A 14,611-nucleotide genomic window follows, 5' to 3' on the forward strand; every position below is an offset into this window, starting at 1 on the left:
AGGGGCTCCCAGGCTGCGGAGGGAGCCCAAGGCCTGCCTGCGCGGTGGGGGACACCGCCGGCCCGCACGCAGGTTGGCCCTGCCTCTGGGCGGGGCTGGCCGGCTGAAGGCGGGTGTGCCCACCCCACCCCCACTCGCACCCCCAGCCCCAGCCCCAGCCCCAGCCCCCGGAGGCGTGTGGGGGCGGGGGACGAGGCCCGGCAGCAGCAGGTGGCCACGACGGGGCGGGCGGGGAAGGGGCTGGGCGAGGGCAGGCGCCCGCGCTAGAGCGGGCGGGAGGGGCAGGGGGCCAGGGCAGAAAGAAAGCGGGGAGGCAGAGAGGAAAAAGAGCCTACAGCACCCGGTATTCCCAGGCGGTCTCCCATCCAAGTACTAACCAGGCCCGACCCTGCTTAGCTTCCGAGATCAGACGAGATCGGGCGCGTTCAGGGTGGTATGGCCGTAGACGCCAGAGGCCGGCCCTGCGCGCCCCAAGAGCCTGCGCGTCCCCGCCTGCCTCCACGCCCCGAGCCTCTGCCGCTGCCCCCCAACCCCACCGGCCCCGTGCCCAGGCCGCTCTCGCGCCGGCCCGCCCGCGCTGCACCGCTGCCCACCGGGCCCCTACTGGCCCCGGTCCACGCGGGGCCCCCGGCCCCACCACAGGCCCTCCGCCGCCCTCCTTCCTTCTGCCACCTTCTCCATGACACCCGCAGGGAGCACGAGCGAACCGGAGCGACGGAGAGGAGAGACACACGGACACGAGGATTCAACACACAGGCACACACCTAGGGCGGACACGGGGACGAACAGCCAGGCGGCGCACACGCTGTGAAACTCGCGCGAGCGCACGCCCGCACTGCCTCACACAGGCGCGCGCGCGCAGACACACACACACACACACACACACACACACACACACACACACACACACACACCAACCCGACAGGCACCGCGACGCTCTCCTGGAGGGGCAGCTTCCACACGAGGCCGTGGTCACGCTCGGGCTGCTCTTGGGCAAGGCGGCCGGGCCCTGGGGCCCGCAGTCACCCGTGCAGCCCCCGAGGACCTGCAGCCACGCTGCGAGGCGCCGCGTTGTGCGGGGACCCCTGCCCGGGGAACCAGGCGCCCGGGAGATGGGTGTGAGCGCGCGCTGGCGCGTTTCTTCCGGCTGCTCGCTGTGCGTTTGGCACGGGCGCCCCGGCACTCGCCGGAGCGCGCGCGCCTGGCTGTTGCGGGAGAGCGGCGTCGGACGTCTGCCTGGCGCGGTCGATCGGCCCGCTCCCGGTCCCGGGTGGGGGGCGGGGACCGAGGGGCGAGGGCGCGCACACCGAGCGCGGACGACGGGGCGCGCCCCGGGGCCCAGGGACGGTGGTCCCCTCCTGCCGGCCCGGGCATTCACTAGCCCCCTACCGTGGCAAGGAGGGGAGCGCAGCCCGGGGTCCGGGGACGGGGCGTGCGGCGGGTGCTGGGGGGCGCCCAGGGCCTGCGCTGTCCGGCGGGTGGGCGCGAGTGGAGCGCACGGCTTAGGGGCTCCCAGGCTGCGGAGGGAGCCCAAGGCCTGCCTGCGCGGTGGGGGACACCGCCGGCCCGCACGCAGGTTGGCCCTGCCTCTGGGCGGGGCTGGCCGGCTGAAGGCGGGTGTGCCCACCCCACCCCCACTCGCACCCCCAGCCCCAGCCCCAGCCCCAGCCCCCGGAGGCGTGTGGGGGCGGGGGACGAGGCCCGGCAGCAGCAGGTGGCCACGACGGGGCGGGCGGGGAAGGGGCTGGGCGAGGGCAGGCGCCCGCGCTAGAGCGGGCGGGAGGGGCAGGGGGCCAGGGCAGAAAGAAAGCGGGGAGGCAGAGAGGAAAAAGAGCCTACAGCACCCGGTATTCCCAGGCGGTCTCCCATCCAAGTACTAACCAGGCCCGACCCTGCTTAGCTTCCGAGATCAGACGAGATCGGGCGCGTTCAGGGTGGTATGGCCGTAGACGCCAGAGGCCGGCCCTGCGCGCCCCAAGAGCCTGCGCGTCCCCGCCTGCCTCCACGCCCCGAGCCTCTGCCGCTGCCCCCCAACCCCACCGGCCCCGTGCCCAGGCCGCTCTCGCGCCGGCCCGCCCGCGCTGCACCGCTGCCCACCGGGCCCCTACTGGCCCCGGTCCAGCCGGGGTCCCCGGCGCCACCACAGGCCCTCCGCCGCCCTCCTTCCTTCTGCCACCTTCTCCATGACACCCTCAGGGAGCACGAGCGAACCGGAGCGACGGAGAGGAGAGACACACGGACACGAGGATTCAACACACAGGCACACACCTAGGGCGGACACGGGGACGAACAGCCAGGCGGCGCACACGCTGTGAAACTCACGCGCGCGCACGCCCGCACTGCCTCACACAGGCGCGCGCGCGCAGACACACACACACACACACACACACACACACACACACACACACACACACACACACACACACACACCAACCCGACAGGCGCCGCGAGGCTCTCCTGGAGGGGCAGCTTCCACACGAGGCCGTGGTCACGCTCGGGCTGCTCTTGGGCAAGGCGGCCGGGCCCTGGGGCCCGCAGGCACCCGTCCAGCCCCCGAGGACCTGCAGCCACGCTGCGAGGCGCCGCGTTGTGCGGGGACCCCTGCCCGGGGAACCAGCGCCGGGAGATGGGTGTGAGCGCGCGCTGGCGCGTTTCTTCCGGCTGTTCGCTGTGCGTTTGGCACGGGCGCCCCGGCACTCGCTGGAGCGCGCGCGCCCGGCTGTTGCGGGAGAGCGGCGTCGGACGTCCGCCTGGCGCGGTCGATCGGCCCGCTCCCGGTCCCGGGTGGGGGGCGGGGACCGAGGGGCCAGGGCGCGCACACCGAGCGCGGAGCACGGGGCGCGCCCCGGGGCCCGGGGACGGTGGTCCCCTCCTGTCGGCCCGGGCATTCACTACCCCACTACCGTGGCAAGGAGGGGAGCGCAGCCCGGAGTCCGGGGACGGGGCGTGCGGAGTGTGCTGGGGGGCGCCCAGGGCCTGCGCTGTCCGGCGGGTGGGCGCGAGTGGAGCGCACGGCTTAGGGGCTCCCAGGCTGCGGAGGGAGCCCAAGGCCTGCCTGCGCGGTGGGGGACACCGCCGGCCCGCACGCAGGTTGGCCCTGCCTCTGGGCGGGGCTGGCCGGCTGAAGGCGGGTGTGCCCACCCCACCCCCACTCGCACCCCCAGCCCCAGCCCCAGCCCCAGCCCCCGGAGGCGTGTGGGGGCGGGGGACGAGGCCCGGCAGCAGCAGGTGGCCACGACGGGGCGGGCGGGGAAGGGGCTGGGCGAGGGCAGGCGCCCGCGCTAGAGCGGGCGGGAGGGGCAGGGGGCCAGGGCAGAAAGAAAGCGGGGAGGCAGAGAGGAAAAAGAGCCTACAGCACCCGGTATTCCCAGGCGGTCTCCCATCCAAGTACTAACCAGGCCCGACCCTGCTTAGCTTCCGAGATCAGACGAGATCGGGCGCGTTCAGGGTGGTATGGCCGTAGACGCCAGAGGCCGGCCCTGCGCGCCCCAAGAGCCTGCGCGTCCCCGCCTGCCTCCACGCCCCGAGCCTCTGCCGCTGCCCCCCAACCCCACCGGCCCCGTGCCCAGGCCGCTCTCGCGCCGGCCCGCCCGTGCTGCACCGCTGCCCACCGGGCCCCTACTGGCCCCGGTCCAGCCGGGGTCCCCGGCGCCACCACAGGCCCTCCGCCGCCCTCCTTCCTTCTGCCACCTTCTCCATGACACCCGCAGGGAGCACGAGCGAACCGGAGCGACGGAGAGGAGAGACACACGGACACGAGGATTCAACACACAGGCACACACCTAGGGCGGACACGGGGACGAACAGCCAGGCGGCGCACACGCTGTGAAACTCACGCGCGCGCACGCCCGCACTGCCTCACACAGGCGCGCGCGCGCAGACACACACACACACACACACACACACACACACACACACACACACACACACACACCAACCCGACAGGCGCCGCGAGGCTCTCCTGGAGGGGCAGCTTCCACACGAGGCCGTGGTCACGCTCGGGCTGCTCTTGGGCAAGGCGGCCGGGCCCTGGGGCCCGCAGGCACCCGTCCAGCCCCCGAGGACCTGCAGCCACGCTGCGAGGCGCCGCGTTGTGCGGGGACCCCTGCCCGGGGAACCAGCGCCGGGAGATGGGTGTGAGCGCGCGCTGGCGCGTTTCTTCCGGCTGTTCGCTGTGCGTTTGGCACGGGCGCCCCGGCACTCGCTGGAGCGTGCGCGCCCGGCTGTTGCGGGAGAGCGGCGTCGGACGTCCGCCTGGCGCGGTCGATCGGCCCGCTCCCGGTCCCGGGTGGGGGGCGGGGACCGAGGGGCCAGGGCGCGCACACCGAGCGCGGAGCACGGGGCGCGCCCCGGGGCCCGGGGACGGTGGTCCCCTCCTGTCGGCCCGGGCATTCACTACCCCACTACCGTGGCAAGGAGGGGAGCGCAGCCCGGAGTCCGGGGACGGGGCGTGCGGAGTGTGCTGGGGGGCGCCCAGGGCCTGCGCTGTCCGGCGGGTGGGCGCGAGTGGAGCGCACGGCTTAGGGGCTCCCAGGCTGCGGAGGGAGCCCAAGGCCTGCCTGCGCGGTGGGGGACACCGCCGGCCCGCACGCAGGTTGGCCCTGCCTCTGGGCGGGGCTGGCCGGCTGAAGGCGGGTGTGCCCACCCCACCCCCACTCGCACCCCCAGCCCCAGCCCCAGCCCCTGCCCCCGGAGGCGTGTGGGGGCGGGGGACGAGGCCCGGCAGCAGCAGGTGGCCACGACGGGGCGGGCGGGGAAGGGGCTGGGCGAGGGCAGGCGCCCGCGCTAGAGCGGGCGGGAGGGGCAGGGGGCCAGGGCAGAAAGAAAGCGGGGAGGTTGAGAGGAAAAAGAGCCTACAGCACCCGGTATTCCCAGGCGGTCTCCCATCCAAGTACTAACCAGGCCCGACCCTGCTTAGCTTCCGAGATCAGACGAGATCGGGCGCGTTCAGGGTGGTATGGCCGTAGACGCCAGAGGCCGGCCCTGCGCGCCCCAAGAGCCTGCGCGTCCCCGCCTGCCTCCACGCCCCGAGCCTCTGCCGCTGCCCCCCAACCCCACCGGCCCCGTGCCCAGGCCGCTCTCGCGCCGGCCCGCCCGTGCTGCACCGCTGCCCACCGGGCCCCTACTGGCCCCGGTCCAGCCGGGGTCCCCGGCGCCACCACAGGCCCTCCGCCGCCCTCCTTCCTTCTGCCACCTTCTCCATGACACCCGCAGGGAGCACGAGCGAACCGGAGCGACGGAGAGGAGAGACACACGGACACGAGGATTCAACACACAGGCACACACCTAGGGCGGACACGGGGACGAACAGCCAGGCGGCGCACACGCTGTGAAACTCACGCGCGCGCACGCCCGCACTGCCTCACACAGGCGCGCGCGCGCAGACACACACACACACACACACACACACACACACACACACACACACACACACACCAACCCGACAGGCGCCGCGAGGCTCTCCTGGAGGGGCAGCTTCCACACGAGGCCGTGGTCACGCTCGGGCTGCTCTTGGGCAAGGCGGCCGGGCCCTGGGGCCCGCAGGCACCCGTCCAGCCCCCGAGGACCTGCAGCCACGCTGCGAGGCGCCGCGTTGTGCGGGGACCCCTGCCCGGGGAACCAGCGCCGGGAGATGGGTGTGAGCGCGCGCTGGCGCGTTTCTTCCGGCTGTTCGCTGTGCGTTTGGCACGGGCGCCCCGGCACTCGCTGGAGCGCGCGCGCCCGGCTGTTGCGGGAGAGCGGCGTCGGACGTCCGCCTGGCGCGGTCGATCGGCCCGCTCCCGGTCCCGGGTGGGGGGCGGGGACCGAGGGGCCAGGGCGCGCACACCGAGCGCGGAGCACGGGGCGCGCCCCGGGGCCCGGGGACGGTGGTCCCCCTCCTGTCGGCCCGGGCATTCACTACCCCACTACCGTGGCAAGGAGGGGAGCGCAGCCCGGAGTCCGGGGACGGGGCGTGCGGAGTGTGCTGGGGGGCGCCCAGGGCCTGCGCTGTCCGGCGGGTGGGCGCGAGTGGAGCGCACGGCTTAGGGGCTCCCAGGCTGCGGAGGGAGCCCAAGGCCTGCCTGCGCGGTGGGGGACACCGCCGGCCCGCACGCAGGTTGGCCCTGCCTCTGGGCGGGGCTGGCCGGCTGAAGGCGGGTGTGCCCACCCCACCCCCACTCGCACCCCCAGCCCCAGCCCCAGCCCCAGCCCCCGGAGGCGTGTGGGGGCGGGGGACGAGGCCCGGCAGCAGCAGGTGGCCACGACGGGGCGGGCGGGGAAGGGGCTGGGCGAGGGCAGGCGCCCGCGCTAGAGCGGGCGGGAGGGGCAGGGGGCCAGGGCAGAAAGAAAGCGGGGAGGCAGAGAGGAAAAAGAGCCTACAGCACCCGGTATTCCCAGGCGGTCTCCCATCCAAGTACTAACCAGGCCCGACCCTGCTTAGCTTCCGAGATCAGACGAGATCGGGCGCGTTCAGGGTGGTATGGCCGTAGACGCCAGAGGCCGGCCCTGCGCGCCCCAAGAGCCTGCGCGTCCCCGCCTGCCTCCACGCCCCGAGCCTCTGCCGCTGCCCCCCCAACCCCACCGGCCCCGTGCCCAGGCCGCTCTCGCGCCGGCCCGCCCGTGCTGCACCGCTGCCCACCGGGCCCCTACTGGCCCCGGTCCAGCCGGGGTCCCCGGCGCCACCACAGGCCCTCCGCCGCCCTCCTTCCTTCTGCCACCTTCTCCATGACACCCTCAGGGAGCACGAGCGAACCGGAGCGACGGAGAGGAGAGACACACGGACACGAGGATTCAACACACAGGCACACACCTAGGGCGGACACGGGGACGAACAGCCAGGCGGCGCACACGCTGTGAAACTCACGCGCGCGCCACTGCCCGCACTGCCTCACACAGGCGCGCGCGCGCAGACACACACACACACACACACACACACACACACACACACACACACACACACACACACACACACACACCAACCCGACAGGCGCCGCGAGGCTCTCCTGGAGGGGCAGCTTCCACACGAGGCCGTGGTCACGCTCGGGCTGCTCTTGGGCAAGGCGGCCGGGCCCTGGGGCCCGCAGGCACCCGTCCAGCCCCCGAGGACCTGCAGCCACGCTGCGAGGCGCCGCGTTGTGCGGGGACCCCTGCCCGGGGAACCAGGCGCCCGGGAGATGGGTGTGAGCGCGCGCTGGCGCGTTTCTTCCGGCTGTTCGCTGTGCGTTTGGCACGGGCGCCCCGGCACTCGCTGGAGCGCGCGCGCCCGGCTGTTGCGGGAGAGCGGCGTCGGACGTCCGCCTGGCGCGGTCGATCGGCCCGCTCCCGGTCCCGGGTGGGGGGCGGGGACCGAGGGGCCAGGGCGCGCACACCGAGCGCGGAGCACGACGGGGCGCGCCCCGGGGCCCGGGGACGGTGGTCCCCTCCTGTCGGCCCGGGCATTCACTACCCCACTACCGTGGCAAGGAGGGGAGCGCAGCCCGGAGTCCGGGGGACGGGGCGTGCGGAGTGTGCTGGGGGGCGCCCAGGGCCTGCGCTGTCCGGCGGGTGGGCGCGAGTGGAGCGCACGGCTTAGGGGCTCCCAGGCTGCGGAGGGAGCCCAAGGCCTGCCTGCGCGGTGGGGGACACCGCCGGCCCGCACGCAGGTTGGCCCTGCCTCTGGGCGGGGCTGGCCGGCTGAAGGCGGGTGTGCCCACCCCACCCCCACTCGCACCCCCAGCCCCAGCCCCAGCCCCAGCCCCCGGAGGCGTGTGGGGGCGGGGGGCGAGGCCCGGCAGCAGCAGGTGGCCACGACGGGGCGGGCGGGGAAGGGGCTGGGCGAGGGCAGGCGCCCGCGCTAGAGCGGGCGGGAGGGGCAGGGGGCCAGGGCAGAAAGAAAGCGGGGAGGCAGAGAGGAAAAAGAGCCTACAGCACCCGGTATTCCCAGGCGGTCTCCCATCCAAGTACTAACCAGGCCCGACCCTGCTTAGCTTCCGAGATCAGACGAGATCGGGCGCGTTCAGGGTGGTATGGCCGTAGACGCCAGAGGCCGGCCCTGCGCGCCCCAAGAGCCTGCGCGTCCCCGCCTGCCTCCACGCCCCGAGCCTCTGCCGCTGCCCCCCCAACCCCACCGGCCCCGTGCCCAGGCCGCTCTCGCGCCGGCCCGCCCGCGCTGCACCGCTGCCCACCGGGCCCCTACTGGCCCCGGTCCAGCCGGGGTCCCCGGCGCCACCACAGGCCCTCCGCCGCCCTCCTTCCTTCTGCCACCTTCTCCATGACACCCGCAGGGAGCACGAGCGAACCGGAGCGACGGAGAGGAGAGACACACGGACACGAGGATTCAACACACAGGCACACACCTAGGGCGGACACGGGGACGAACAGCCAGGCGGCGCACACGCTGTGAAACTCACGCGCGCGCACGCTCGCACTGCCTCACACAGGCGCGCGCGCGCAGACACACACACACACACACACACACACACACACACACACACACACACACACACACACACCAACCCGACAGGCACCGCGACGCTCTCCTGGAGGGGCAGCTTCCACACGAGGCCGTGGTCACGCTCGGGCTGCTCTTGGGCAAGGCGGCCGGGCCCTGGGGCCCGCAGTCACCCGTGCAGCCCCCGAGGACCTGCAGCCACGCTGCGAGGCGCCGCGTTGTGCGGGGACCCCTGCCCGGGGAACCAGGCGCCCGGGAGATGGGTGTGAGCGCGCGCTGGCGCGTTTCTTCCGGCTGCTCGCTGTGCGTTTGGCACGGGCGCCCCGGCACTCGCCGGAGCGCGCGCGCCTGGCTGTTGCGGGAGAGCGGCGTCGGACGTCTGCCTGGCGCGGTCGATCGGCCCGCTCCCGGTCCCGGGTGGGGGGCGGGGACCGAGGGGCGAGGGCGCGCACACCGAGCGCGGACGACGGGGCGCGCCCCGGGGCCCAGGGACGGTGGTCCCCTCCTGCCGGCCCGGGCATTCACTAGCCCCCTACCGTGGCAAGGAGGGGAGCGCAGCCCGGGGTCCGGGGACGGGGCGTGCGGCGGGTGCTGGGGGGCGCCCAGGGCCTGCGCTGTCCGGCGGGTGGGCGCGAGTGGAGCGCACGGCTTAGGGGCTCCCAGGCTGCGGAGGGAGCCCAAGGCCTGCCTGCGCGGTGGGGGACACCGCCGGCCCGCACGCAGGTTGGCCCTGCCTCTGGGCGGGGCTGGCCGGCTGAAGGCGGGTGTGCCCACCCCACCCCCACTCGCACCCCCAGCCCCAGCCCCAGCCCCAGCCCCCGGAGGCGTGTGGGGGCGGGGGACGAGGCCCGGCAGCAGCAGGTGGCCACGACGGGGCGGGCGGGGAAGGGGCTGGGCGAGGGCAGGCGCCCGCGCTAGAGCGGGCGGGAGGGGCAGGGGGCCAGGGCAGAAAGAAAGCGGGGAGGCAGAGAGGAAAAAGAGCCTACAGCACCCGGTATTCCCAGGCGGTCTCCCATCCAAGTACTAACCAGGCCCGACCCTGCTTAGCTTCCGAGATCAGGCGCGTTCAGGGTGGTATGGCCGTAGACGCCAGAGGCCGGCCCTGCGCGCCCCAAGAGCCTGCGCGTCCCCGCCTGCCTCCACGCCCCGAGCCTCTGCCGCTGCCCCCCCAACCCCACCGGCCCCGTGCCCAGGCCGCTCTCGCGCCGGCCCGCCCGCGCTGCACCGCTGCCCACCGGGCCCCTACTGGCCCCGGTCCAGCCGGGGTCCCCGGCGCCACCACAGGCCCTCCGCCGCCCTCCTTCCTTCTGCCACCTTCTCCATGACACCCGCAGGGAGCACGAGCGAACCGGAGCGACGGAGAGGAGAGACACACGGACACGAGGATTCAACACACAGGCACACACCTAGGGCGGACACGGGGACGAACAGCCAGGCGGCGCACACGCTGTGAAACTCACGCGCGCGCACGCTCGCACTGCCTCACACAGGCGCGCGCGCGCAGACACACACACACACACACACACACACACACACACCAACCCGACAGGCACCGCGACGCTCTCCTGGAGGGGCAGCTTCCACACGAGGCCGTGGTCACGCTCGGGCTGCTCTTGGGCAAGGCGGCCGGGCCCTGGGGCCCGCAGTCACCCGTGCAGCCCCCGAGGACCTGCAGCCACGCTGCGAGGCGCCGCGTTGTGCGGGGACCCCTGCCCGGGGAACCAGGCGCCCGGGAGATGGGTGTGAGCGCGCGCTGGCGCGTTTCTTCCGGCTGCTCGCTGTGCGTTTGGCACGGGCGCCCCGGCACTCGCCGGAGCGCGCGCGCCTGGCTGTTGCGGGAGAGCGGCGTCGGACGTCTGCCTGGCGCGGTCGATCGGCCCGCTCCCGGTCCCGGGTGGGGGGCGGGGACCGAGGGGCGAGGGCGCGCACACCGAGCGCGGACGACGGGGCGCGCCCCGGGGCCCAGGGACGGTGGTCCCCTCCTGCCGGCCCGGGCATTCACTAGCCCACTACCGTGGCAAGGAGGGGAGCGCAGCCCGGGGTCCGGGGACGGGGCGTGCGGCGGGTGCTGGGGGGCGCCCAGGGCCTGCGCTGTCCGGCGGGTGGGCGCGAGTGGAGCGCACGGCTTAGGGGCTCCCAGGCTGCGGAGGGAGCCCAAGGCCTGCCTGCGCGGTGGGGGACACCGCCGGCCCGCACGCAGGTTGGCCCTGCCTCTGGGCGGGGCTGGCCGGCTGAAGGCGGGTGTGCCCACCCCACCCCCACTCGCACCCCCAGCCCCAGCCCCAGCCCCAGCCCCCGGAGGCGTGTGGGGGCGGGGGACGAGGCCCGGCAGCAGCAGGTGGCCACGACGGGGCGGGCGGGGAAGGGGCTGGGCGAGGGCAGGCGCCCGCGCTAGAGCGGGCGGGAGGGGCAGGGGGCCAGGGCAGAAAGAAAGCGGGGAGGCACAGAGGAAAAAGAGCCTACAGCACCCGGTATTCCCAGGCGGTCTCCCATCCAAGTACTAACCAGGCCCGACCCTGCTTAGCTTCCGAGATCAGACGAGATCGGGCGCGTTCAGGGTGGTATGGCCGTAGACGCCAGAGGCCGGCCCTGCGCGCCCCAAGAGCCTGCGCGTCCCCGCCTGCCTCCACGCCCCGAGCCTCTGCCGCTGCCCCCCCAACCCCACCGGCCCCGTGCCCAGGCCGCTCTCGCGCCGGCCCGCCCGCGCTGCACCGCTGCCCACCGGGCCCCTACTGGCCCCGGTCCAGCCGGGGTCCCCGGCGCCACCACAGGCCCTCCGCCGCCCTCCTTCCTTCTGCCACCTTCTCCATGACACCCGCAGGGAGCACGAGCGAACCGGAGCGACGGAGAGGAGAGACACACGGACACGAGGATTCAACACACAGGCACACACCTAGGGCGGACACGGGGACGAACAGCCAGGCGGCGCACACGCTGTGAAACTCGCGCGAGCGCACGCCCGCACTGCCTCACACAGGCGCGCGCGCGCAGACACACACACACACACACACACACACACACACACACACACACACACACACACCAACCCGACAGGCGCCGCGATGCTCTCCTGGAGGGGCAGCTTCCACACGAGGCCGTGGTCACGCTCGGGCTGCTCTTGGGCAAGGCGGCCGGGCCCTGGGGCCCGCAGGCACCCGTCCAGCCCCCGAGGACCTGCAGCCACGCTGCGAGGCGCCGCGTTGTGCGGGGACCCCTGCCCGGGGAACCAGGCGCCGGGGAGATGGGTGTGAGCGCGCGCTGGCGCGTTTCTTCCGGCTGTTCGCTGTGCGTTTGGCACGGGCGCCCCGGCACTCGCTGGAGCGCGCGCGCCCGGCTGTTGCGGGAGAGCGGCGTCGGACGTCTGCCTGGCGCGGTCGATCGGCCCCGCTCCCGGTCCCGGGTGGGGGGGCGGGGACCGAGGGGCCAGGGCGCGCACACCGAGCGCGGAGCACGGGGCGCGCCCCGGGGCCCGGGGACGGTGGTCCCCTCCTGTCGGCCCGGGCATTCACTACCCCACTACCGTGGCAAGGAGGGGAGCGCAGCCCGGAGTCCGGGGACGGGGCGTGCGGAGTGTGCTGGGGGGCGCCCAGGGCCTGCGCTGTCCGGCGGGTGGGCGCGAGTGGAGCGCACGGCCTTAGGGGCTCCCAGGCTGCGGAGGGAGCCCAAGGCCTGCCTGCGCGGTGGGGGACACCGCCGGCCCGCACGCAGGTTGGCCCTGCCTCTGGGCGGGGCTGGCCGGCTGAAGGCGGGTGTGCCCACCCCACCCCCACTCGCACCCCCAGCCCCAGCCCCAGCCCCAGCCCCCGGAGGCGTGTGGGGGCGGGGGACGAGGCCCGGCAGCAGCAGGTGGCCACGACGGGGCGGGCGGGGAAGGGGCTGGGCGAGGGCAGGCGCCCGCGCTAGAGCGGGCGGGAGGGGCAGGGGGCCGGGGCAGAAAGAAAGCGGGGAGGCAGAGAGGAAAAAGAGCCTACAGCACCCGGTATTCCCAGGCGGTCTCCCATCCAAGTACTAACCAGGCCCGACCCTGCTTAGCTTCCGAGATCAGACGAGATCGGGCGCGTTCAGGGTGGTATGGCCGTAGACGCCAGAGGCCGGCCCTGCGCGCCCCAAGAGCCTGCGCGTCCCCGCCTGCCTCCACGCCCCGAGCCTCTGCCGCTGCCCCCCCAACCCCACCGGCCCCGTGCCCAGGCCGCTCTCGCGCCGGCCCGCCCGCGCTGCACCGCTGCCCACCGGGCCCCTACTGGCCCCGGTCCAGCCGGGGTCCCCGGCGCCCCACCACAGGCCCTCCGCCGCCCTCCTTCCTTCTGCCACCTTCTCCATGACACCCGCAGGGAGCACGAGCGAACCGGAGCGACGGAGAGGAGAGACACACGGACACGAGGATTCAACACACAGGCACACACCTAGGGCGGACACGGGGACGAACAGCCAGGCGGCGCACACGCTGTGAAACTCACGCGCGCGCACGCTCGCACTGCCTCACACAGGCGCGCGCGCGCGCAGACACACACACACACACACACACACACACACACACACACACACACACACACCAACCCGACAGGCACCGCGACGCTCTCCTGGAGGGGCAGCTTCCACACGAGGCCGTGGTCACGCTCGGGCTGCTCTTGGGCAAGGCGGCCGGGCCCTGGGGCCCGCAGTCACCCGTGCAGCCCCCGAGGACCTGCAGCCACGCTGCGAGGCGCCGCGTTGTGCGGGGACCCCTGCCCGGGGAACCAGGCGCCCGGGAGATGGGTGTGAGCGCGCGCTGGCGCGTTTCTTCCGGCTGCTCGCTGTGCGTTTGGCACGGGCGCCCCGGCACTCGCCGGAGCGCGCGCGCCTGGCTGTTGCGGGGAGAGCGGCGTCGGACGTCTGCCTGGCGCGGTCGATCGGCCAGCTCCCGGTCCCGGGTGGGGGGCGGGGACCGAGGGGCGAGGGCGCGCACACCGAGCGCGGACGACGGGGCGCGCCCCGGGGCCCAGGGACGGTGGTCCCCTCCTGCCGGCCCGGGCATTCACTAGCCCACTACCGTGGCAAGGAGGGGAGCGCAGCCCGGGGTCCGGGGACGGGGCGTGCGGCGGGTGCTGGGGGGCGCCCAGGGCCTGCGCTGTCCGGCGGGTGGGCGCGAGTGGAGCGCACGGCTTAGGGGCTCCCAGGCTGCGGAGGGAGCCCAAGGCCTGCCTGCGCGGTGGGGGACACCGCCGGCCCGCACGCAGGTTGGCCCTGCCTCTGGGCGGGGCTGGCCGGCTGAAGGCGGGTGTGCCCACCCCACCCCCACTCGCACCCCCAGCCCCAGCCCCAGCCCCAGCCCCCGGAGGCGTGTGGGGGTGGGGGACGAGGCCCGGCAGCAGCAGGTGGCCACGACGGGGCGGGCGGGGAAGGGGCTGGGCGAGGGCAGGCGCCCGCGCTAGAGCGGGCGGGAGGGGCAGGGGGCCAGGGCAGAAAGAAAGCGGGGAGGCACAGAGGAAAAAGAGCCTACAGCACCCGGTATTCCCAGGCGGTCTCCCATCCAAGTACTAACCAGGCCCGACCCTGCTTAGCTTCCGAGATCAGACGAGATCGGGCGCGTTCAGGGTGGTATGGCCGTAGACGCCAGAGGCCGGCCCTGCGCGCCCCAAGAGCCTGCGCGTCCCCGCCTGCCTCCACGCCCCGAGCCTCTGCCGCTGCCCCCCCAACCCCACCGGGGCCGTGTCCAGGCCGCTCTCGGCGCGGCGCGCCCGCGCTGCACCGCTGCCCACCGGGCCCCTACTGGCCCCGGTCCAGCCGGGGTCCCCGGCGCCACCACAGGCCCTCCGCCGCCCTCCTTCCTTCTGCCACCTTCTCCATGACACCCGCAGGGAGCACGAGCGAACCGGAGCGACGGAGAGGAGAGACACACGGACACGAGGATTCAACACACAGGCACACACCTAGGGCGGACACGGGGACGAACAGCCAGGCGGCGCACACGCTGTGAAACTCACGCGCGCGCACGCTCGCACTGCCTCACACAGGCGCGCGCGCGCAGACACACACACACACACACACACACACACACACACACACACACACACACACACACCAACCCGACAGGCACCGCGACGCTCTCCTGGAGGGGCAGCTTCCACACGAGGCCGTGGTCACGCTCGGGCTGCTCTTGGGCAAGGCGGCCGGGCCCTGGGGCCCGCAGTCACCCGTGCAGCCCCCGAGGACCTGCAGCCA

At 74.3% G+C, this 14,611-nt stretch overlaps 9 non-coding genes and 1 pseudogene across 9 annotated transcripts; all 10 read right to left on the reverse strand.

Annotated features, from left to right (window-relative positions):
* Nucleotides 1-328: 328 nt before the first annotated feature.
* On the reverse strand, nt 329-447 carry LOC140844700 (5S ribosomal RNA). The gene has a single exon (XR_012123192.1). It is a non-coding gene; the product is annotated as a 5S ribosomal RNA (ribosomal RNA).
* Nucleotides 448-1,832: 1,385 nt separating this feature from the next.
* Nucleotides 1,833-1,951, reverse strand: LOC140844721 (5S ribosomal RNA). The gene has a single exon (XR_012123199.1). It is a non-coding gene; the product is annotated as a 5S ribosomal RNA (ribosomal RNA).
* A 1,395-nt stretch (nt 1,952-3,346) lies between these two features.
* On the reverse strand, nt 3,347-3,465 carry LOC140844750 (5S ribosomal RNA). The gene has a single exon (XR_012123242.1). It is a non-coding gene; the product is annotated as a 5S ribosomal RNA (ribosomal RNA).
* Nucleotides 3,466-4,850: 1,385 nt separating this feature from the next.
* Nucleotides 4,851-4,969, reverse strand: LOC140844811 (5S ribosomal RNA). The gene has a single exon (XR_012123311.1). It is a non-coding gene; the product is annotated as a 5S ribosomal RNA (ribosomal RNA).
* Nucleotides 4,970-6,353: 1,384 nt separating this feature from the next.
* LOC140844857 (5S ribosomal RNA) lies at nt 6,354-6,472 on the reverse strand. The gene has a single exon (XR_012123348.1). It is a non-coding gene; the product is annotated as a 5S ribosomal RNA (ribosomal RNA).
* A 1,406-nt stretch (nt 6,473-7,878) lies between these two features.
* LOC140844858 (5S ribosomal RNA) lies at nt 7,879-7,997 on the reverse strand. The gene has a single exon (XR_012123351.1). It is a non-coding gene; the product is annotated as a 5S ribosomal RNA (ribosomal RNA).
* A 1,392-nt stretch (nt 7,998-9,389) lies between these two features.
* Nucleotides 9,390-9,498, reverse strand: LOC140844898 (5S ribosomal RNA; annotated as a pseudogene).
* A 1,368-nt stretch (nt 9,499-10,866) lies between these two features.
* On the reverse strand, nt 10,867-10,985 carry LOC140844860 (5S ribosomal RNA). Its single transcript, XR_012123353.1, has one exon. It is a non-coding gene; the product is annotated as a 5S ribosomal RNA (ribosomal RNA).
* A 1,389-nt stretch (nt 10,986-12,374) lies between these two features.
* Nucleotides 12,375-12,493, reverse strand: LOC140844861 (5S ribosomal RNA). The gene has a single exon (XR_012123355.1). It is a non-coding gene; the product is annotated as a 5S ribosomal RNA (ribosomal RNA).
* A 1,389-nt stretch (nt 12,494-13,882) lies between these two features.
* On the reverse strand, nt 13,883-14,001 carry LOC140844862 (5S ribosomal RNA). The gene has a single exon (XR_012123364.1). It is a non-coding gene; the product is annotated as a 5S ribosomal RNA (ribosomal RNA).
* Between the last annotated feature and the right edge of the window lie 610 nt (nt 14,002-14,611).

This window comes from Manis javanica, chromosome 1, assembly GCF_040802235.1.
Source record: "Manis javanica isolate MJ-LG chromosome 1, MJ_LKY, whole genome shotgun sequence".
Lineage (NCBI taxonomy): Eukaryota > Metazoa > Chordata > Mammalia > Pholidota > Manidae > Manis > Manis javanica.